Source organism: Nelumbo nucifera, chromosome 1 (assembly GCF_055504915.1).
Source record: "Nelumbo nucifera cultivar China Antique chromosome 1, China Antique-T2T, whole genome shotgun sequence".
Lineage (NCBI taxonomy): Eukaryota > Viridiplantae > Streptophyta > Magnoliopsida > Proteales > Nelumbonaceae > Nelumbo > Nelumbo nucifera.
In genome coordinates, this window is record NC_142649.1 from 98,956,802 (window position 1) to 98,981,415 (window position 24,614).

Genomic DNA, 24,614 nt, shown 5'->3' on the forward strand with positions numbered 1-24,614 from the left:
GATGGCATAATGTTTTGGCGGCTTTGTCGGATATCGAAAATCATAGGCATAAATTTGTGCTGAGCACTCATGGGATCTCATAGAATGGTTGGGATGCTGGAGTTATGTGCATAGATACATTAACTTCTCTATGGAGGACTATTCATAGTACTCTACCCCTATTTCCTTATCCCATCATGTATGGTCTCTCGTATGGAAACAATGTCAATTTCATGGAAGATCTCTAGTTTGGGGAATCTTTGTTGAAAGGTGTATTTCCTCGTCTTTTACTACATATCGAATCATAATTAGAAAACAATCTCTAAGTTTATTCAAACTCTTCATCCCTTGGATTTGATTGGAAGTTGAATTTTAGAAGAAATCCGATAGCGTTTTAATTTGTTCCCATTTAAGAGGATCTAGAGTAATGCCATTTAACACATGCAAAAGGCTAGAAACAAGAGCAATTTCAGAGTTGAAAAGGTTTTCTTCACTAGTCCAAAGTTCCATCTAAAGTCAAAGGAGACAAGGTGATGAAGATAGGGTGGAAGTGATTTTTCAATGGATAGTCCTCAACCAATGGCCTTACCATGATTTCATTTTATGACCAAAGACAAGGTCAAACTTGTAATGATTGAGGAATATTTGGAGGATACACTTGATGTCTATCGGAGGAAAGTCAAGAGTTGTTCTGTGTCGTAGTCCATCATTCCAACCGTTTTTTGTTAGCTCATGAATACTTACCACAAACCGGTGGCATAATGTTTTGGCGGCTTTGTGGGATATCGAAATTCTTAGTTATAAATTTGTGGTGATCACTCATGGGCTCCCAGAGAATCGTTGGGATACTGGAGTTATATGCATAGATACATTAAATTCTCCTTGCAGGGCTATTCATAGTACTTCTCCCCTATTTCCTTATCGCATCATTTATGGTCTCTCGTATGGAATCAAGGTCAAATTCTTGGAAGATCTCTAGTTTGGGGAATCCTTGTTGAATGCATGTATACTTACCACAAACCGGTGGCTTAATGTTTTGGCGGCTTTGTGGGATATCGATATTCATAGTTATAAATTTGTGGTGATCATTCATGTGCTCCCAGAGAATGTTTGGGATATTGGAGTTATGTGCATATATACATTAACTTCTCCTTGGAGGGCTATTCATAGTACTTTTCTCCTATTTCCTTATCGCGTCATTTATGGTCTCTTGTATGGAAACAAGGTCAAATTCTTGGAAGATCTCTAGTTTGGGGAATCCTTGTTGAATCTTGTATTTCCTCGTCATTACTCCATATCGAATCTTAATTAGAAAACAATCTGTAAGTTTCTCCTATCTCTTGATCCTTTGGATTTGATTGGAAGTTGGAATTTAGAACAAATCCGAGAGCATTTGAATTTGTTCCCATTTAAGAGGATCTAGAGTAATGCCATCTAACACATGCTAATGGCTAGAAAAAAGAGAAATTTCAAAGTTGAAAAGTTTTTCTTCTCTAGCCCAAAGTTCCATACAAAGCCAAAGGAGATTAGGGGATAAAAAGCTCAGAAATAGTTTTATTTTTAAGAGAATGAATGATTGAAGATAGGGTGGAAGTGATCTTTCTATGGAGAGTCCTCAACCAAGGGCCTTCCCATGATTTGATTTTATTACCAAAGACAAGGTCCAACTTGTAGTGATTGAGGAATAGTGGGAGGATACACTGCATGTCTGTCGGAGGAAGGTCAAGAGTAGTTCTATGTCATAATCCATCATTCCAACCTGTATTTGTTAGCTCATGCATACTTATCACAATGCGGTGGCATAATGTTTTGGCGGCTTTGTGGGATTTCGAAAATCATAGGCATAAATTTGTGGTGAACACTCATGGGCTCTCAGAGAATGGTTGGGATGCTGGAGTTATGTGCATAGATACATTAACCTCTCATTGGAGGGCTATTCATTGTATTCTACCCCTATTTCCTTATCGCATCATGTATGGTCTCTCATATTGAAATAAGGTCAAAATCTTGGAAGATCTCTTGTTTGGGGAATCCTTGTTGAACGGTGTATTTCCTCGTCCTTACTCCATATCGAATCTTAGTTAGAAAGCAATCTCTAAGTTTCTTCTAACTCGTCATAGCTTGGATTTGATTGAAAGTTGGATTTTAAAAGAAATCCAAGAGCGTTTCAATTTGTTCCCATTTAAGAGGATCTAGAGTAACACCATCTAACACATGCAAATGGTTAGAAACAAGAGTAATTTCAGAGTTGAAAAGTTTTTCTTCACTTGCCCAAAGTTCCATCTAAAACCAAATGAGACAAGGTGGTAAAATGTTTAGAAATAGTTTTATATTTAAGAGAAGAAACGATGAAGATAGGGTGGAAGTGATCTTTCAATGGAGAGTGCTGAACCAAGGGCCTTCGCATGATTTGATTTTATTACCAAAGACAAGGTCAAACTCGTAATGATTAAGGAATATAGGGAGGATACACTTGATGTCTATCGGAGGAAAGTCAACAGTTGTTCTGTGTCGTAGTCCATCATTCCAACCTTTATTTGTTAGCTCATGCCTACTTACCACAACCCGGTTGCATAATGTTTTGGCAGCTTTTTGGGATATCGAAAATCGTTGGAAAAAAATTTGTGGTGAGCACTCATGGGCTCCCAGAAAATGGTTGGGATACTCGAGTTATGCGCTTCTCCTTAGAGGGCTATTCATAGTACTCTTCCCCTATATCCTCATCGCATCATGTATGGTCTCTCGTATAGAAACAAGGTCAAATTCTTGGAAGAAACCTTGTCGAATGGTGTATTTCCTCGTCCTTCCTCCATATCGAATCTTAATTAGAAAACAATCTCTAAGTTTGTTCCAACTTTTCATCCTTTGGATTTGATTGGAAGTTGGAATTTAGAACAAATCCGAGAGCATTTGAATTTTTTCCCATTTAAGAGGATCTAGAGTAATGCTATTGAACACATGCAAAATGCTAGATACAAGAGCAATTTTAGAGTTGAAAAGTTTTTCTTCTCTAGCCCAAAGTTCCATTTAATGCCAAAGGAGATTAGGGGATAAAAAGCTCAGAAGTAGTTTTATTTTTAGGAGAAGGACCGATGCAAATAGGGTGGAAGTGATCTTTCAATGGAGAGTCCTCAACCAAGGGCCTTCCCATGATTTGATTTTATTACGAAAGACAATGTCCAACTTGTAGTGATTGAGGAATAGTGGGACATACACTATTTGTTAGCTCATGCATACTTACCACAATCTGTCGGAGGAAAGTCAAGAGTAGTTCTATGTCATAATCCATCATTCCAACCAGTTTTTGTTAGCTCATGCATACTTACCACAACGCGGGGGCATAATGTTTTGGCGGCTTTGTGGGATTTCGAAAATCATAGGCATAAATTTGTGGTGAGCAATCATGGGATCTCAGAGAATGGTTGGGATGCTGGAGTTTAGAACAAATCCGATAGCGTTCGAATCTTAACTAGAAAATAGTCTCTAGCATTGTTCTAATTCTTCATCCTTTGGATTTGATTGGAAGTTGGAATTTAGAACAAATCCGAGAGCGTTTGAATTTGTTCCCATTTAAGAGTATCTAGAGTAACGCCATCTAACACATGCTAATGGCTAGAAAAAAGAGTAATTTCAGAGGTGAAATGGTTTTCTTCAGTATCCCAAAGTTCCATCTAATGGCAAAGGAGACTAGGGGATAAAAAGCTCAGAAATAGTTTTATTTTTAAGAGAAGGAACGATGAAGATGGGGTGGAAATGATCTTTCAATTGAGAGTCATCAACCGAGGGCCTTTCCTTGATTTGATTTTATTACCTAAGACAAGGTCTATCTAAGAAAAGTTAATAGTAGTTCTGTGTCATAATCCATCATTCCAAGCTTATTTGTTAGCTCATGCATATTTACCACAACGTGGTGGCATAATATTTTGGTGGTTTTGTGGGATATCAAAAATCGTAGGCTTAAATTTGTGGCGAGCACTCATGGTCTTTCAGAGAATGGTTGGGATGTTGGAGTTATGTGCATAGATACATTAACTTTCCCTTGGAGGGCTGTTCATTGTACTCTTCCCCTATTTCCTTATCGCATCATGTTTGGTCTCACCTAAGGAAATAAGGTCAAATTCTTGGAATATCTCTAATTTGGGGAATCCTTGTTGAAAAGTGTATTTCCTCGTCTTTTCTCCATATCAAATCTTAACTAGAAAACAATCTTTAACATTGTTCTAACTCTTCATCCTTTGGATTTGTTTGGAAATTGGATTTTAGAACAAATCCGAGAGCGTTTGAATTTGTTCCCATTCAAGAGGATCTAGAGTAACGCCACCTAACACATGCAAAAGGCTAGAAACAAGAGGAATCTCCGAGTTGTAAAATTTTCTTCACAAGCCCAAAGTTCCATATAAAGCCAAAGGAGACTAGGGAATAAAAAACTCATAAATAGTTTTATTTTTAAGAGAAGGAACGATGAAGATTGGTTGGAAGTGATCTTTCAATGGAGAGTCCTCAACCAAGGGCCTTCCCATGATTTGATTTTATTACCAAAGACAAGGTCATACTTGTAGTTATTGAGGAATAGTGGAAAGATACAATATATGTTTATCGAAAGAAAGTCAAGAGTTGTTCTGTGTCATAGTCCATCATTCTAACCTTTATTTGTTAGGTATGCATACTTACCACAACCCGGTGGCATTAAGTTTTGGCAGATTTGTGGGATATCGAAAATCATAGGCATAAATTTGTGGTTAGCACTCGTGGGTTCTCAGGGAATGGTTGCGATGCTGGAGCTATGTGCATGGATACATTTACTTTTCCTTGGACGGGAATTCATAGTAGTCTTCCCCTATTTCCTTAATCCAAGATGTATGGTCCCTCGTATGGAAATAAGGTCAAATTCTTGGAAGATCTCTTGGGGAATCCATGTTGAACGGTGTATTTCCTCGTCCTTACTCCATATCGAATCTTAATTAGAAAACAATCTCTAAGTTTCTTCTATTTTTTCATCCTTTGGATTTGATTGGAAGTTGGATTTCGGAAGAAATCCGAGAGCGTTTGAATTTGTTCCCATTTAAGAGGATGTTGATTAACGCCATATAACACATCCAAAAGGCTAGATGCAAGGGCAATTTTAGAGGTGAAAAGGTTTTTCTTCTCTAGCCCAAAGTTCCATCTAAAGCCAAAGGAGACAAGGTGATAAAATGTTCAGAAATAGTTTTATATTTAAGAGAAGAAACGATGAAGATAGGGTGGAGGTGATCTTTCATTGGAGAGTCCTCAACCAAGGGCCTTCCCATGATTTGATTTTATTACCAAAGACAAGGTCAAACTTGTAATGGTTGAGGAGTATTAGGAGGATAGACTGGATGTCTATCGGAGGAAAGTCAAGAGTTGTTCTGTGTCGTAGTCCATTATTCCAACCATTTTTTGTTTGTTCATGTATACTTACCACAAACCGGTGGCATAATGTTTTGGCGGCTTTGTGGGATATTGAAACTCATAGGCATAAATTTGTGGTGAGCACTCATGGGCTCCCAGAGAATGGTTGGGATACTGGAGTTATGTGCATAGATACATTAACTTCTCCTTGGTGGACTATTCATAGTACTTTTCCCCTATTTCCTTATCTCATCATGTATGGTCTCTCATATGGAAACAAGGTCAAATTCTTGGAAGATCTCTAGTTTGGGCAATCCTTGTTGAATGGTGTATTTCCTCGCCATTACTCCATATCGAATCTTAATTATAAAACAATCTCTAACTTTCTTCTATCTCTTCATCGCATGGTTTTGATTGAGATTTGGATCCTAAAAGAAATCCAAGAGCGTTTGAATTTGTTCCCATTTAACAGGATCTAGAATAACGCCATTTAACACTTGTAAATGGCTAGAAACAAGAGTAACTTTAGAGTTGAAAAGTTTTTTTTTTCACTAGCCCAAAGAATAAATTTGTATTAACTAATTTCTTGTGATGTGTCCCAATTATTTATAAGCATTTAATGAGTGCAATTCTTGTGCCAGGGAATTGCACTCAAATTCCCCGATAACCCTAGGTGCGATCTTATCTCCTGGCAACCCCAGGATTGCACTCAAATTCCCCGGCAACCCCAAGAAGGCCCTGGCAACCCTAAGTGCGCTCTTATCTCCTGGCAACCCCAGAATTGCACTCAAATTCCCTAGTAACCCCGGGAAGGCCGTGGCAACCCCAAGCGCGCTCATATTCCCTGGCAACCGTAGGCATGCTCAAATTCCCCGACAACCCTGGGAAGGCTCTGGCAACCCCAGGTGTGCTCTTATCTCCTGGAAATCCCATGATTGCACTCAAATTCCCCAGCAACCCCGGGAGGGCCCTGGCAACCCCAGGTGCGCTCTTATCTCCTGGCAACCCCAGGATAGCACTCAAATTCCTCGATAACCCTGGGAAGGCCCTGGCAACCCCAGGTGCGCTCTTTTCTCCTGGTAACCCCAGGATAGCACTCAAATTCCTCGATAACCCCGGGAAGGCCCTGGCAACTCTAGGTGCGCTCAAATTCCTTGGAAACCCTTGGTGCACTCAAATTCCTCGGCAACCTCAGGAAGGCCCTGGCAACCCCAAGCACGCTCATTTCCCCTGACAACCCTAGGAAGGCCCTGGCAACCCCAAGCGCACTCTGATTCCCTAGCAACCCTGGGAAGGCCCTGGTAACCCCAGGCGCACTCATATTCCCTGGCAACCCCAGGCGCATTAATATTTCCTTCCAACCCAGGCGCACTCACATTCCCTAGCAACCCCAAGCGCACTCAAATTCCCCGACAACCCCGAGAAGGCCTTGGCAACCCCAGGCACACTCAGATTCCCCGAGAAGGTCATGGCAACCCTAGGCATGCTCATATTCCCTAGCAACCCCAAGCACACTCAGATCCCTCGGCAACCCCAGGCACGCTCACATTACCTAGCAACTCTTGGCTTACATCCAAATTCCACAACAAAACTAAGCGCATTCACACCCCCAGGCAACCCTTGGGGGCTTTGTCAATATCAAGTATGATTCCTATCTAATTCATAAATGATACCTTGTCCAACTCATAAATGCAGTAGTCTGGGGGGGGGGGACAAACTCCACCCATTCCGTACACTAACAATAACATTTTACTAAAAAACGACACTAATCTCGACCATTGATATCTCATTCCCATAGGAAGGCTCAGATAGCCTTCTTATGCACTGACCAAAATCTTCCACAAAGGTTTGGATTTGGACTCTCTAAGTGGATAAGACTTATCCTCTTATCCTAATGGGTGCTTCATACCCTTATCCAAACTCATATTCGCCCAAGTCATATGACTGATTAAGTTGTCATGTGACCACTTGATTAATCCAATTAATCATGGGCATTAGGCCCATTAAGCAAGTGGCTTACATCCCTAGGTAGTTGTTGGCCCATTTAGGTTTACTTTGTATGGCGTGGGACCCCAACAATGAGATTAGATAAACCCAAATGGGTTTGGCCCAGCCTTTGTGAAAAGGCCTGGCTGAATTCACTGTCAAGTACAATGAACCCCTGAGTCCATTACTATGGGATCTTAATGGGCTCAAAATTTACATTAAATGATCCTTGAGTCCAGTCATCCTATGAAGGCCCAAGGGTAATGGACTTAAGTAAGATATAACCCATCAGGTATACAACCCTTAATGGTTTCTTACACTTAACACTACCTGACAGGGAAGGATCTCACCCCGGGCTGCAAGGTGCAGTGTTGCACTCTCTATTTGAATGGGTCTCGGGAATTAAAACCTTTTGCAAACTTTTTTTCTTAAAACATAATATATATTATCATATAAATATATTTTGCAAAACAAATCTCATACACGGTTGAAATCGACTGCCAGCATATTTGATTTCCATCAAAAAGAGTGCAGTCTCGATCATTCACTTTGTCCGACAAAGGGGTTGATCCTATCAATATGATCATCCACTTGAGTGAATTCTCAAACAGCTCCAACATACCCAGGTTTTGACCCCCAAAGGATCTCACTATTTGGCATATCAAAGACATCCCATTCCGACACCCAGTGCAGTACCATAATCGAGTCTAGGGATTATGTGTAACTTTCCAATTTTTCCTACAAGTGTCCAGGGCATGACCGGAAATTGGTCCGAGTTCAGTGTTTCAAACAAACACACCACATGTGCTTCGGGTCCAACCCTAGCAGCCGAGACAGGCTGCCCCAACCTTCTTGGTAGCACATCAGTGTTAGGTTTGGCAGGATAAACTTCCCCAAGTGTTTTCAACGGCTGAGAACATTCTAAACTAACACGAGTCTCATAACTGTTCAGTTTAAGGGTAATTGCACAGAAACACATAAATTATAATATGAAACAATTATGTACTTTTACTCATTTTCAATAGATGGATATATACATCAATCTGATTGGAGCTAAGGGCTTACACTATCTAACATACCTCTCATAGGTAGTATCATCCACTACAGGTTACTTCTTGCTCTTGGTGATGTAACCCAATTTCCCTCTACTACATACAAGTATTTTTATAGACGAAGACCACGCAAAATAATTAGTTCCATCCAATTCTACAGTGGTCACTGCCCCTAATAAAGTCTCCACAAACCCGAAATCTATGGTATATTTGATTTTTCCTTCAATTTGCTCCATTAAGTAAATGAATGCAAACGGAAATTAAATCGGGGTTTTACTAAACTAAAATTTCTAACCCAAGCAAAAAACAACTCTTCACCCCCCCCCCAAAAAAAAAACTAGGGTTTCACAAGACCAAATAGGATGGGAGAAGAAGAGAAAGTGCAACTGCTCCAATAGAGTTTCCAAAACACTGTCCAACATAAATCGGCCTTAAAGGAAATCAAAAAGCTTCCCTTTGATCTCCAAGTGCCAACTTTAAACTATATCTAGAACCCGTATCAAAGTTTCTCCAAGTTAACAGAAAGAATTATCAATAGACCCCTTTAGACAAAAAAAATATCTATATAGTGTCTATGAAATTTACCCCTTTAGACAGAAATTAACAAAAAGAATTTACTCATTTGGACATAAATTTACCCCATTAGACATATATTATTAACTATATATAATCAGTTCGGGACAGAAAGAAGCACTCCTGAGCTAATTATTAATCGGGACCCAAGCCACATAATGAGAACTGGCATAACTGGTTTGGTTGGTTTAGTTCTGTTGGATACTTACCCGACCAGTTGATAGCTCTAATGGTTTCGAAGAACCTACTTGAGTTTTGAAAAAGCTGGAATTGTAGGTTGTATTGATTATTTGAAAGGCCTGGAAGAGAATATTGTTCTTGTGAAATGAGGATTGTATCTATTGGTACATATTTAAAGGATTGGTTCACCATGCAAGGCAATACAGTAACTTTCCTTTGCAAATCAAGAGGAAGAATTCGTTTGAGAGGGTAAATTATGGATGTTCCATTTATACCACATATATTTATTTAATGCTTGCATTCCAAGGAATTTATGCAAAACATCAGAATAATCATGCTTTATGTATGGGATATTGTAATTTGTAAGAGCAGATTCATCCTTCTAACTATATAAAAGAAAACAAATGACCACTTTCATGAGAGGCTTCGATACATACGAAAAAGAAAAGAAATGCATAAAGTGGGTTTCTTCTTTTTCTATCTGATATGAATACCATGTGCAATAAGCATGCCTTTCCCACTTGTAGTAATGAAGATAAACATAAGTAGAAAGGAAGTAATGGCTTGGGGGGGCAATTGTCAGTCTCTAGGTAGTAGAATTGTCACATTGCCTGGTGTAATGTTAAAATCTCAGGCTGATTAGTGTGATGTGATTTTGAATCTTAGAATGGTCACTTTGTGGAGAAAATGCCAAAGGTAGGTTTGAATCTTAGAATGTGCTAACCGTGGATTGTTAGTACCAACATTGAGTAATGGCCCTTTCTAAAAAAAAAGAAAAAGGTCTTCAGGACTACTACTCAAACTTCATAAGTAGAATTCTGGACTACTCAAGTGTAATGGTAAAATCTCAGGCTGATTAGTGTGAGATGTGATTTTGAATCTTAGAATGGTCATTTTGTGGAAAAAATGCCAAATGTAGGTTTGAATCTTAGAATGTGCTAACCGTGGACTGTTAGTACCAACATTGAGTAATGGCCCTTTTTATAAGGAATGAGAGATCTTCTGGACTATTCAAACTTCAACCTGACTCAAAAAAAAAAAAAACTTGAATTAACATTAGAATTATGTTTTTCTTTTTAATAAGTTTTACATTATTTTACTCAGTGAAAGATTGGTTTTTTAGTTTCATCTGGTTTGATCGGTTATTGGTGCATCCGGTTTAAGGGAATGCTGAATGTGCTATGCTTCTGTGCTTTGTCAGCACTCTTACAACATATACTGCTTTTTATTTTAATTGATTTGCATTTTTGTTACAAAAAAAAATAAGGTTTTTAGACTGCACTCCACCTCAGAAATCCTAGCTCCACCATACAGTTGGAGGTAGGTGTCAGGTCGGAATTGATGCCAATTCACGGACTGGTATGAATGTTATAGGTGGAGCTGTTTATAATTTTGAATTGTTGTAGGTAGGCCTGTAGTTCAAATCAGATTTCTGAGGTAGAGTGCCGCCTAAAAATCAATATTTTACCACTCCCATGATGTTGAGAGTCATATCCAGAAGTGGTGCTTTCTTTTGAATATCCTCCTTGCCTCCATCACCATAGTCGCATCATTCTTGTTTTTAGTCTTCTAGTTTTCCATTATACTGGTTGAGACGCTTGAGCTATCTTTTGAAGGCCTTGCCTCTTTCTTGTAGCGTTGTCAGCACACAGGTATACCTGCATTTAGAGTAGTTTGTCATTCACTCTGTTATGACATGAAACATTTGTTCCAATAATACGAATAATAAGAAAAAGTTTGTAAATTCTAAATTAGTCGCCATTTTTTAATGGAAATTGAGGGAAAATGAACCTCATAATAATTATATACATTTCTGATGTGTCATGGTGTAACCCGTTTGACCCGGACTATTTAACTATTGGCCATCAACCCAGGGCAAAAATGGTTCAGCCTTTGGTTAGTTTCTAAAACACATTGTTTATCAGTAAATGCATAAATAACAATAAATGCACAAATTAGTATAATTAATGTTAATTTCTGATATTCATATTAAATAAGAACAATTGAATTTATCATTAAATTTAAAGGTAACTAAATTGATCAAACCCACAATTATTGTTCATAAATAATTTATCAATTAATTAATTATCAATAAATCCCAAATTAATCAGTTTCTAGAATTCTGTAACCAAACACTCTAATGTTAATCATTCTTGCCTAGAATGAGTAAGAATTAAGAGAATGAGGCCAAGAGCAGTGAACCAAACATGGCTTTCGTTGACACCTCCCATGCTTACGACTCCTTCAGGCCCACAATATCAATCTTATTATCAACATCAGATCAATGCCTGAGTTCCCATTGAAGTCATGGTTAGTCATTTTTATAATATATACTACTACAAATGTGTAGAGTTTTGATGGTAAAAGAGACGCTTAGTTTGAAATTCAAATTTAAGAATTCAGATTTTAGATGAGAAAGATGTGAGTTTTGTAATAGATGGGAGAATAAGAAGGTCAATACGGGTTTTATTTTACCCAAATAAGCCATGCATTAAGGGACACTTGAATACCCAACCCAGAATTTGTCATCTTCTTGACCCGATTGTGATCCACAATAGAGCATCATGTCATGGTCAATGAAAGACCGCAATTGCTCTCTCAAATCTTCCCTTAAATGCTAGAAACTTAACAAAAGTTGTTTTTCAACTAAAAAAACCAAAAAACTATGAAAAAACAAAGGGGAAAATTTTGTGAATACAAAATAGAAATACAACATCCAAAATGGCAAAAACTTTTAGTTAACATAATGTTTAGATTGATGAGACAAAAGGAATTGATTTGTTAAACTTGACTGAAAATGATTTGTTAAACTTCCTTGATTACAAGTTTTGATCCTTTCAAAGATCCTTGAAGGTTTGAGAAATCAACCAAGTCAATGTTGGCTTGCGAAATTTAGAAAACATCATCTCAGCTGGATCTATTTGCTATTATAGAATGGGAATCAAACCTTATCGGATTGAATTGGAACGAACATATCAGAAATGAGATATTGGATAGAATGAGAAGAGAGAGAGTTTTGCATAATGAGGAAAAAGAGATCAAGATTCGATGGGAGAGGAAAGGATTAAAGGCCATGAGCATCAAAGTTGTCTACACTGTGCACCACTGAACACTAATGTCGGAATGCTATTTGAAACCCTAAAAATGCAGAAAACGATAAGGAAAGTGAATGCTCGGATTTACTACAATGAAGAAGCAAAACAAAAAGCAAAAGTTGGATTTGAGACGTTAAATATACCTGGTTCGAGATAAAGAACACGAATGCTCGGATTCGGTAGTTCGGCGATTGTTCTTCCTCGTTCGAGAGAAAGAAGATGAATGAGTCGATTTAAAAGAGGGGTATATTGTGTCTTTTAAAAAGTATGTAGGGGTATTTTTATATTTGTATAAGTGCATTAAGTGTCGGGCTGCGATCTTAATATTTCATATCTAAAAAACCATTTCAGATCATTATTTCAAACACAATCCAAATGCGTCCGATGTCTGAAAAGCAAGTTCTTTAGACATTTGACGTATGAAAAGTGTTATCAATCGCCACCTTAGCCCAATAAGACTCATCTCAGTTCCTAAGTCCAATCTAATGATCCCTTAGACTTATTTGTATCATAATTAAGCATTGATGAGAAGGAATACTCATCTACAAATACTTATTTGTATTTATTGATGTTTGCATAGGTGAAATGGAATATTTAGCTTCATATGAAGCCATAGATAACTATGTAAATCAATTTATGATGTAATTTCGTAGAAAGTTCAATTTTTGGAAATTAAAATGAACAAACTCCCAATTAGCTTTGGTATCTTAGCATCATTAATTTACATAATAATTGTAAAGTTAAATATATGATGTAAATTTTTCTAATTCCAAAGGTTCTAAAATAATCCATTACCCCCTCACCTCCAAAAAAAAATTAATAAGAGAGAGATAGAGAGAAGGATGTTAAGATAGACAATAATAATTCAAAGAAACTCCAAATACACAATTGAATCATGGGGTTTGTGATGGAAGTTCATACACATCTCCTACAACTTGCTCATATGTTTTCAAATTTTCTTGTTTTTCTTGGCATGATTCTCCCTTTTAGGCTTGGCTATCACCAAAACATAACATATAGACCCTATGGTTGCTCTTGTAGTGGCAAGGTCCTAAAAAGCATAATAATAAATATATTAATAATCTATTGAGGCCTAGATTTTAAAAATTTGATGTTTCTTCAATGGTCTTGACAAATTCTTCCTAAATCTATTTCAAAAAAGCAGCAAGGTTTGGGTAGCACATTTATTAGTAATTGGCGTTCACATAAAAATAGTAAACTTATTAACATTTTCATGAATTTTGCGGGGAAAGTGGTTTCTCATGTTGGTCAACGTTAGTTGTAATTAAATTCTTTGTGTAGATGTTAGCATTTAACGATTTCTGTACAATCAATATATTTAAAATGTATTTGTTAGTTCCATTTTGAAGTGCACATTTACTATGAATTTTAATATATTAACCTGACTCAACTGTGCATTTGCACTTACGAACTTTTTATGTAAATCCCCTGGAGCTAATGAAGCCTAAAAGAATGTAAGTGATGTTAGAAATTTATTATTTAATCAATTTAAATATTAAATAAGTATTAAAATACAAGAAAAAATAATTAATTAATTACTTGTAACCAACTTGTATGCAGGCTCATTTGATGAAAATTGGCATTTAATAATTTTATTTGGTACATATAAAGCCAAGTGATTCAGATTGAGCATGTGTGATACATTAGGATTAAAAGCCACTCTAATAGTAACATCATATGAACCATATTTATAACATCACAAAAATACAAAAAAGTTACTATCAAATTATTTATAATAAAGAAAAATTATCCTTAAAGATGTTTTTTTATTCTTTTATCTTTTCTAATAACCTCTTTTTCCTTGCCACCTTCATGTGATTCCTCACAGGCAATACAATAAACCAAGTAAATAATATGAATGAGATTAAAATTCAATTAAAAAGTATATAAATAATAAAAGAAGTATCACACTACATCATGTTTAATGTTTCTCATGTTTCTCTTCTCTTTTCCGTTAACCACTTTTTCCTTAGCACTTTGATGTGATTCCTAACAAGGAATAAAACAAACCAAGTAAATAATATGAATTAGCAAAAAATTCCAATAATAATATATATAAAAAATATCATACAACGTCATGTTGATGAGATTGTCCGTTTTTTTGTTTCGTTTTTCCAAACAATTTTTTTTCTTATCTATTTCCATTTCATTTACACTTGAAGATTCAAAATCCAAGACCCTACTCTTCAATATATCTTCCACTCCTACACGTGCATTATTAAATGCATCTAATAATTATGAGAATGCCCTTTTATCTTCTGCAGCACATGTTGATATTTCTCTAGATACTAATAATCTCATTAGGTTTGTAAGCATTATAGAAAATTCAGCATTATGATCAACTTTACACGACAATCAAAAGTAGTTCCATCGTTCGCATCCCTTGTGCATTGTTTTAAAATATACTATAATGGAACCTGTTTTAATAATCTTTTTATAAAACACGAAGTGCATACAAACACAAAAATCACACAAACTCAAACTTCTTGCAACTGCATACAACCACTATGTTTGATGGGTTGGATGTAACATTATGTTCACGAGGTCTATTGGAATATTTCACTTTGTGTAGAAAAGTTGTTCCAACATCGACTTTATTTACAATATCACAATCAAGGGCCATTGAATATTCCTTTTCAAATTCCTTAAATATTGTGGGGTGTATATACATGAAGTTCACTTCAATATCTTTATTGGATTAGACACATTGGGTGTACTTTGGTTCATCTTTACTTCAATTTCCATTTATTTTCAATGGCGAACTGCTACAGCTCTTTCGAAATGTTTAAAAAAATTCAGCTAAATTAAGAGATGGTTTTAAATACCCTATCAACAAATTACTCATGCTTTCACTCCTTTGTGTGTTTTTCTCCTTTACTTGAAATAACCCTTGTCACTCATCTCATGCCTTGTAGTAAGATAAGAAACTCATCTTCATCTTCACGGTCATATATGCAACTACTGAAATCTCTATCAAATGATGGAGAAGCAACAAGTATATTACTCAAATGTGTGGCTACATTTTGATATATGTGACATATACATAAACAATGACATGTTTTTAGAAAGACTTGCTTTATTGCATTTGCCATTGCTGGATCTTGGTCTGTAAGAATTGTTTTCAGTTGTTTTGCAGACATTGCCCTTAGAAAAGATTGGAACACCCACTTAAAAGATTTACTATGATCATACATCAATGCGGCTCCAAAAAACATGGTTTTCTTATGATGATTAATTCCCACAAAAGGAGCAGATGGTTGTTTATCTTCATTTGTTCGAAAAGTGGTATCAAAACAAACGACATCTCCAAAACAAAGGCTCGGCAAATAAAGGCCATTAATTAATTTTTAGGTACAAGTTAAAGACTAAAAAACAAAGATGAAAGAAAATTATATATTAGATAATGGTTATGGAAATGAGTGAAGCAATTCTACATAATCCTTTAGCTTCATGGTAGTGGTTGATAATAAATTGGACCTCCGATTTAAAACAACGAATTATGAAATGGTGGGGCAAAATATGAGCCTTTTATTTTACAGTAAATCAGCTTCCTTATTTCCAATAAAACATACGGTAAAACTAAATAGACTAAAAAAACTTAAAAGAAGTTATCTTCACTTTTAGAATTTCCTTCAAACAGAGTTGTAGAGAGTTGTGTAGCAAATTATCAAAATGGAGATGGATATTATCGATCAGTCTATTAGAATAGTACCACGGATGGTATAATTCAATTAAAATTTTCAAGTTTCTGCACATAATACATTTTAATGGATATTATTGGTTTGTCTATTAAAACAATACCATGGACTTATCACTACATTCAAATATTTAAATTTCTTGCACATACCGTGGACTTATCACTACATTCAAATATTTAAATTTCTTGCACATAGTACATCTTAAGTAAAAGTAGATAGCAAAATGTTTAAGTAGTGCTATGGCCTTGCCTAAAGTGAAATTGGTATCAGGTTTTTCCAGAATCTTACTAAACTCAAATTAAAAACATCAAATGTATTGAGAGATCATCAATAGGTGTATCGAGTCTTGGTCTATCCTGCAAGAGTTTCAATAGGGTTGATCATGGGCTGAGCCCGGGCTTTTCTCTAATGATAAGTGCCTTAACCTAGGCCTTGGCCCAACCTGGCCCGCACCCTGGGCCTAGTTTGAAAGCCCATGCCCATGGCTAGGCCGTGCTTATGTTTCTTGCTACGTAACTTTAAAATTTTGAACATGTGTGACTCGGTCACATGTGAAAAAAGGGGTAAAAGCGTAATTGACTATTTATCATAACCTCCTTCGGTGAAAAGTCGGTAACCCCCTCTCTCTCTTCTTATTTTCTTCTTACAGCATCAATACAGTTCAAAGCATTCGCTTTGAACAAGTGTAGATTGTCGTATTTCCGATGGGAGGAAGTTGTTACTCCGGCGTGATCTCGTGTTTCATTTGTTCTTCTATTGAGAAGGTCGAGAGATGGAGTCTACCGGAAGTGTGAAGAAAGGTGCTGGAGGACGGAAGGAGGTAGGCCAAATAACAAGCCAGTCTCTATACTCTGGATCTGTGAAGGCTGGCCTGCAGTTCCTTGTTGGAAGGATTGATAGGTACTTGAAAAAGGGTTGATATTCACAGCGTGTTGGAACTAGTGCCCCTGTTTATTTGGTTGTTGTCCATGAACATATCTACTCTCTGTATCTGTCTTATTCTTTTTTATTCCATTTTGCTTTCTTTTGTCACTGCTATTTCCTTGCCAAAATTTTAACTTTTGATTCCATTTGGACGTTGTCATGAATATCATGCATTTTTTCTTCCTTCCTTGGGGACAAGAAGAAAACAGAATGAGAAGAGAAATGGGAAAGCTTCTGGCTGTGAGGATGATCCGGCAACGTAGAACGAGACAACAAGAAAAACAAAATTGCACATGGAGGAGTTTTTCTCCATGTGGCCGTTGTTCTCAATCCGGCAACGCAGAACGAGACAACAGGAAAAACGATCATCCTAAGGCATGTTCTTCTGGCGGTGAGGAACAATGAAGAACTGGGAAAGCTTCTTGCCGGTGTGACAATTGCACATGCTCTTCTCCCCATCATCAAGAGAAAACCACTTTGACGATTATTGCTGGAGAAAACAACTCTGAGAATGAGAACTGAGAGAAAATCACTGAGGATTATTGCTTGTGAAGCTCTAACGACTATTGATAGTGGCTGGTGGTATTTAGAAAATATTGACAACTGTGTTGGAAAAAACCACTCTAGTTATCATTGTCGGAGAAAACAACTCTAAGAAAAGAAGAAACAAAACAACTCTGAGAAAGAAAAAACAAAAAGAAGAAATAGGTAATTCCAAATGCTTTACTCTTTTTTAGAATCTGGAAAATTCTTAGAATTCGTTCTTTTCAGGATGAATTCTAATAATGAAAAATGGGAGAATTGAAGCACAAACGGGCCTTATTTACTAAAAAAAAAAAACTTACTATTGACATTCCACAACATTGAACAATTTACTTAGTTAAAAACACTCTCCAAAACAATATATTTGTTAGTGGGAAGAGTTTGTTAGTGGGAAGAGTCTTTCAAGATTAAACACTATCCAAAACAATATATATATTGCGTTAAAATAAACATATAATGACCCCCCGTCACTACTAGACCTGTTCATGGGCTGGGCCGGGCTTTTGCTCTTCATCAACAGAATTTTTTCAGGCCCGACCCCAAGCCCGGCCCGACCAACGGGCCTATAACATGGGCCCGAGCCCAGCCCTCATAAAAAGCCCGGAGCCCTACCTAACAACTTGTACAAACTACAGAATAACAGAGGCTGAAATGCATGACTTGTACAAAGTTGAGAAGTGCAAGACTCACCACCGGAGAGAGGGACAATTGAGTTCACTAGTGGCGTGGCTGGCACCGGTGCTTGAGTTCGCCGGTTCCTGAGAATGTGCGACAGTGCAAGTGAGAATGAGAACTGTGAAAGAGACAAGAGAGAGAGAAAGAGGACTGGTGGCGTGCGCGCGTGCGAGAGAGAAGGAGAGAGAGAGCGAGAGAGAGAGAGAGAGAGAGGGCTCACCCGACCAGGGTTGGTAATGGGGTTTGGGGCGGGGCATTTAAGTTTAGGGTTGGTAATGGGGTAGGCAAAACCCGACCCTGCCTTTTTACCATTTCAGATTTTTTTTTGTCTTTCACCTGTTTTTATTCAAATAGGGGTTTGGGCGGGGCATTTAAAGTATGTTGTGTTGTGCTAGCACAACATGATTTTGCAAGCTACCCATGCTATAGCGGGTTGTGTTGTGCCGACATGTGGGCTTGGGTGGGCCGTGCTTGCCTAACTTGAAACCCTTCATAGGTCAGGCCCATGCTAGGTCGGGTCCTGTTGTGGGTTAGGCTGTGAGAGACACATTTAAAAATATGATGAAAATATTAAAATAAATCAACAAAATTGACAAAAAATGAAAAAAAAAGAATTAATTTTATTCTATATGAATTTTGATGTATACAATTATTTATATATGAAATAATAAAATTAAATTAGAAGAATACAATACAATTGGAATTAAATAGTTTAATAAAGTTGAAAATAAAAATTAATAAGAATTGCCCTATTGCTACAGTAACGTCCCAGGCCTAGCATGGCCCATATCATGTCGAGCTATGCTGGCCCACGGGATGAGTATTTGAACTTCAGGCTGCATTTGGATGTGATGTAAATCAAGAACATATGTAAATTTTACATCGGTTTGGTTTTGTGGTTTTGTATGTATTTGGAAAGAGGGTGTAATTATTATCGACGTAAAACTACACTCTGGTTCAGTTTTGTATGCGTTTGGATGGAGTGTAGTTCTACGTCGATAATATATGTAAAACCTCATCAGCTCTAGAGTTTTACATCGATAATCAATGTAAAAACTACATCAATTTTATCGATGTAAAACTTTACATTGCTTCACCCATCACTATTTTCAAAAGAACAACGGTCACTTTCTGGTTCAGTGTAAAACGTCATCAATGTATTTTTACACTGATGATGTTTTACACTGAATCCAAACGCAGTCTCAATGACAACACCTACCCCCCCCCCCGCCCCACCCCAAAAAAAAATGGAACTTCAAAGACAACCGTACTGGTTATAGTGCAACTAGGGATGTAATTTTGATCGGGTTTGGTAGAGAATTTATCATATTTCAAATATATTCGATGGAATTCGACTATAACACCGAAAATTTAAAAAACTCATAACCAATCAACTGGTATCATAAAACTAATTCGACTATAACACCGAAAAATATAATATTGAAAAAATTCATTACCAATCAACCGGTATCATAAAACTGGTAAGGAATTAGATGGTATTCATAAAAATTAAAAAGAGTTTTTGATTTATCAAAGATTTTCCAGTTTCATATTTTCCATCATCATATTTTTACTCGGGCCATAAACCATAATAGTTGAAATAATTAAATTAGGCAACCCCGACCCAACTTGCACCCCAAGACTTTGGCAATGGCTCTGCCAACTTGGTGTTGATTACTAGAAAACATGTGAGGTTGAACGAAGGCGTATGGGGCACTTTCTAACTTTTTATTTGTTTTATGGACGTTTATCGTGAATCCAAAGGATTGATTCTTTGTATGATAAGAAATTGGTCACTTGATTTTTTTTTGAAATAATCATGAAGTAAATATAATAACGTCCTTGTAGTATAGTGGTAAGTATTCATGCCTATCGTGTGGGCAACCCACGTTTAATCCCAGGCCACGGCATTTGCTCACCTCATTTTTCTTAGTTTTTGCTTCATCCAAAGTTTCATCACTCAATAGTAGTAATGATCGACCTCTAATTAGTCTAGCATCCTTATAGAAAGTCATTGTAGTATATTGTCAAATTAAGATTCAAGTGTCATCACTCAACACATATGAAAAATATGGAAATACTTGTATACAAAATTCATAAATATATTATTAGTAATAAGGTTAATGTCAAAATAACTATAAATAATATATAAATACATAGGAATTGTATATTTTAAGGGTATATATGGAAAAATATATTACAATTAATATAACGGGATATATAAATATTACACAATTTTATTGACAATGCATCAATCAAGAATCCAAGACACAAATTATATGGATTTTTACAAATTAATACATGTACAAAGCCATTATTATTTTATTTTCTATTATAGTCCAAGACACAAAACATATGCAACTGTTACATTTGAATTATTATATCATTTTTTCTATTTCTATTTTTTATTTTTAACATTAAAAATCAACTAAAAAATTAATTCTCAAAAGTTGTTAAATAATATTTTCACTTTTGTAAACAATAAATATGTTATTCCCAAGCATTCTATTTGTTGAAATGCTTGGCGGCGATTAAGCAATCATTCTTAGGGATGGCAATTTTCCCCATCCCCGACGGGGACCCGACTCCCCAACCCGATGGGGTTGGGGTCGGGGTTGGGGATGGGGATTGAGGTCTCTGCCCTGCCCGCCCCCGATTATGTATATATATATATTATTTATATTATATATTAAGTATATTATTATATTATATATATATATATCAAAACATATTTAAAAAAGTATTTATAGTTTAAAATTTTGATTTATTTTAAGTAAATTTATTTTTCAAATAAATACTATTATCTAACAAAATTTCGGGGATTCGATCCCTACGGGGAACCCATCCCCGTCAGGGATGGAGGATGGAGGATGGAGGACAAATTTTATCCCCAACGGGGATCAAGGACGGGAATGGGGATTAATTTCATAATTGGGATCGAAGACGAGAAATATGATCCTCGCCCCGAATCCATCCCATTGCCATTCCTAGTCATTCTCAAGCATTATTTTATAAACAGCATTTGGAGCTTTCTCCTTATGCTTGGAAAGAATGTTATTGGTAGAGAACCCAGCAGTAGCAACCCCCGATCCTTGTATGGGTAGCAAAACTACATTCCCTACAAAAAATAGCTCAACTTCCATTTTCTACAAATATGTACCCTAATACTCACCTCACAGCTCATTCATGCTCCATGTCATTTTTTTCGCACTTGAGAATGTTTAGCTGTCGAGACAATTCCTTTCTACAAATACGCTATCTACATAACGTTATTCGGGATAACTCTTTCATACCTACTAGTCTCTCAGATATTGGAATAACATTGTTAGCTTTTTTCTCTTTTCTAAAACAATCTGCAATAAAGTTTACTATGCTTGTGCTAATGCTAGATCGTGATAAATCCCAATAGGTACCCAACATAAATACTTGAAATACCCAATGGCTGACATTCTATTTGCGATAAAATTGCACTACTAGTTCACTTACACGATGATCAAACACATTAACTGACATGGTCACGATAGAACCCCAACTTTCATTCATCAATCATATTGGTCAAACTACTAGCGATGATATCAACACTAAGTGTCTTCATTCAACAATTAACCTTGCCTGCGTGTATGATTGCATAGACGAGAAGTGTCTTTTATCACCAACAAACAAACACAATTTCACTCCTTGACATCATTTAGCAATTGCGATGAGCCTCCAACCTAAGAAGGAACACATTTTTTTATAATAACCCGAAAACACTTACTCGTGCTTCCACGTGATTCCATACATAATTTTAACTGAATAAGATGCGATAGATTTTGTTACAAAATCAAGCACCTCTTTTCCAGTCCAACAAGGACTTTTGGAAGTTATGGCGGAAACCCTGTAATTCATAACTCAATGAAAGAACTCCCCTCTATGTTTCACATCCACTGGATGTCATGTGGTAAGGTCAGTAACTTACTAATAATGCGATAAAGACACCAGTAAAATTTGGGGGCAACAACATGTCTCAAACATTTCTCCCATACGAATAACTACGGGTTTCAATCTAATACAAAGAAAATGTAAATACAAAACAATCATATCTATTCATTATAAACACGTTCATAAAAACTATTGATTATAGGGTAGCGCATTCTTTCCTCACTGACATTATACTCTCTAACGTCGGTCTTCGAGCTTCAAAATTCTTCAACTCCTTTACCTCAACTTCACATTCAGCCACTACTTTTCGCTGGTGACTGCATTCTTCCGTGAGGGCTTCTAACCTCTAAATAGCTTTTGCAAGATTAGTTTCGGCCACCTTAAGACGGAAGCAAACGTCCTTCAACAACCGACCAAAAACCAGCTCTGATCCCCCAAGGCCGCAGCCTTCCAAAATATATGGGCCAATGCGACAATGCGTTCCTCAACTTGCCCCATGTAGAAACCAATAGCTTAAAAACATTCACAAGTCTTAATCCATTGAGCAAAGTCAAGCCATGAAAGCTAATCGTAGGGCCGATTCATAATATCAAACATTATTGTCACAACAGTATTCAGTGTTGGCCCTACGCCCACAGGGGGGAGCTCTGTAGAGGGTAGTCATTCACCCCGAATCACAACCGCAGCAAACTTCGTCACAAACTTTGACACAAAAACTTATCCGCAGCTCGAGACCCCTGGACGTGAGTGGGATCTACAACTTCATACCCCAAAGGGGCTACACCATTCTTGTTACAATAATGGACAAGTTCTTGACGAACCACAACGACCTCTTCATAGTGCAATAACCTGTTCTTGTTATGTCATGGTGAAATTTTCTATCGATTCACCCGTTATCATTACTACCAAAGCCTTCATGGGAACAACAAAATGTTTTAGTCTTCCAAATACTAGATTTTAGCTTGTAGCCTTGTGATATCCACACACTAAAACCTTCATTTCTAGCAAACCCATTATTAAAATGGTAAACATCTTCCAAATTTTCAAATATCATTCCAACATTTGGGACCATAATTTTTTTGTCTACATTTGTCTCATTGCTTGGTTGTGAGAAATTTTCATTTAACGGGCTAGTACAGATTCCCTTCATATCAAAATCAAGCTTACGTGCAGCACTACATACAGCTTCCAAACCCTCATCAAGTTGATTATTCTCTACAATGTTTTTAAAATCATACTAGATAGGGAACCGTTCTATGGTCCGGTTCTCAAGTCAAATGGTTTGACCATTTGGTCTGAATGGATGGCCCGCTTTGACAAAACATATAAAACCAAAAAAAAATGGCCAAAACAATTCTCGGGTCAAATGACTCCACAGTTCGACCGCTTGAGTCAACGGTTCGCTGACTAAATCAACAATTTTTGGCCAAATAGCGGTTTTAGGGTAAACAGAACCGGTCAGGCGACTGGTTCCCAGTTTTTCAGTCCGACTGTATGCTCCAATTTGGTTTTGAAAGCATTGATTCTTTATACCTTCATAAAGTTGAGTGCTTCTCATTACACTCTTCGTTATTTATCCACTAGGAAATTGTTCCATTTTCTAGAAAAAAAACACAAATCAACTAATATACCAATATATTCCAATCCTTTTTTTTAATTGCAACATGTGGTTATATTACTCCGTTTCTACTTTTATTTTCTATTAAAACCAAGCACAACCTAATGCAAAGAAAGTACTAAAAAGCAAGGAAGAACCTTTTTCATAAGAAAAATATTTTCTTAGGAGGTTAGGCTTCATTTATATGGTATGAATTCTCATAATTTAAACATGTGGAGGTTTGGCAAATAAAGGCCATTCATTAATTTTTAGGTACAAGTTAAAGACTAAAAAATAATTATTTACAAAGATGAAAGAAAATTATATATTAGAGAATGGTTATGGAAATGAGTGAAGCAATTCTACATAATCCTTTAGCTTCATGGTAGTGGTTGATAATAAATTGGACCTCCGATTTAAAACTGCGAATTATGAAATGGTGGGGCAAAATATGAGCCTTTTATTTTACAGTAAATCTTCCTTATTTCCAATAAAACATACGGTAAAACTAAATAGACTAAAAAAACTTAAAAGAAGTTATCTCCACTTTTAGAATTTCCTTCAAACAGCGTTGTAGAGAGTTGTGTAGCAAATTATCAAAATGGAGATGGATATTATCGGCCAGTCTATTAGAATAGTACCACGGATGGTATAATTCAATTAAAATTTTCAAGTTTCTGCACATAATACATTTTAATGGATATTATTGGTTTGTCTATTAAAACAATACCATGGACTTATCACTACATTCAAATATTTAAATTTCCTGCACATAGTACATCTTAAGTAAAAGTAGATAGCAAAATGTTTAAGTAGTGCTATGGATATTCCATTTATACCACATATATTTATTTAATGCTTGCATTCCAAGGAATTTATGGAAAACATCATAACAATCATGCTTTATGTATGGGATATTGTAATTTGTAAGAGCAGATTCATCCTTCTAACTATTGCATCTGGTTCAACCATTTAATTTTGTAATGTATCACTATATAAA

General features: G+C 36.5%; 1 long non-coding RNA gene across 23 annotated transcripts in view; it reads left to right on the forward strand.

Annotated features, from left to right (window-relative positions):
- Positions 1-24,614, forward strand: part of LOC148803593 (uncharacterized) — a 108,017-nt gene that overhangs the window by 17,395 nt on the left and 66,008 nt on the right. The window contains exon 5 of one of the 23 annotated variants that reach the window (XR_016077413.1): positions 16,604-17,469. The exons of 21 other annotated variants lie outside the window; for them this stretch is intronic. This is a non-coding gene — a long non-coding RNA (uncharacterized LOC148803593). Of the gene's footprint in view, positions 1-16,603; positions 17,470-24,614 lie in introns of those variants that run through there. One more of the 23 variants, XR_016077437.1, reaches the window with a different exon arrangement.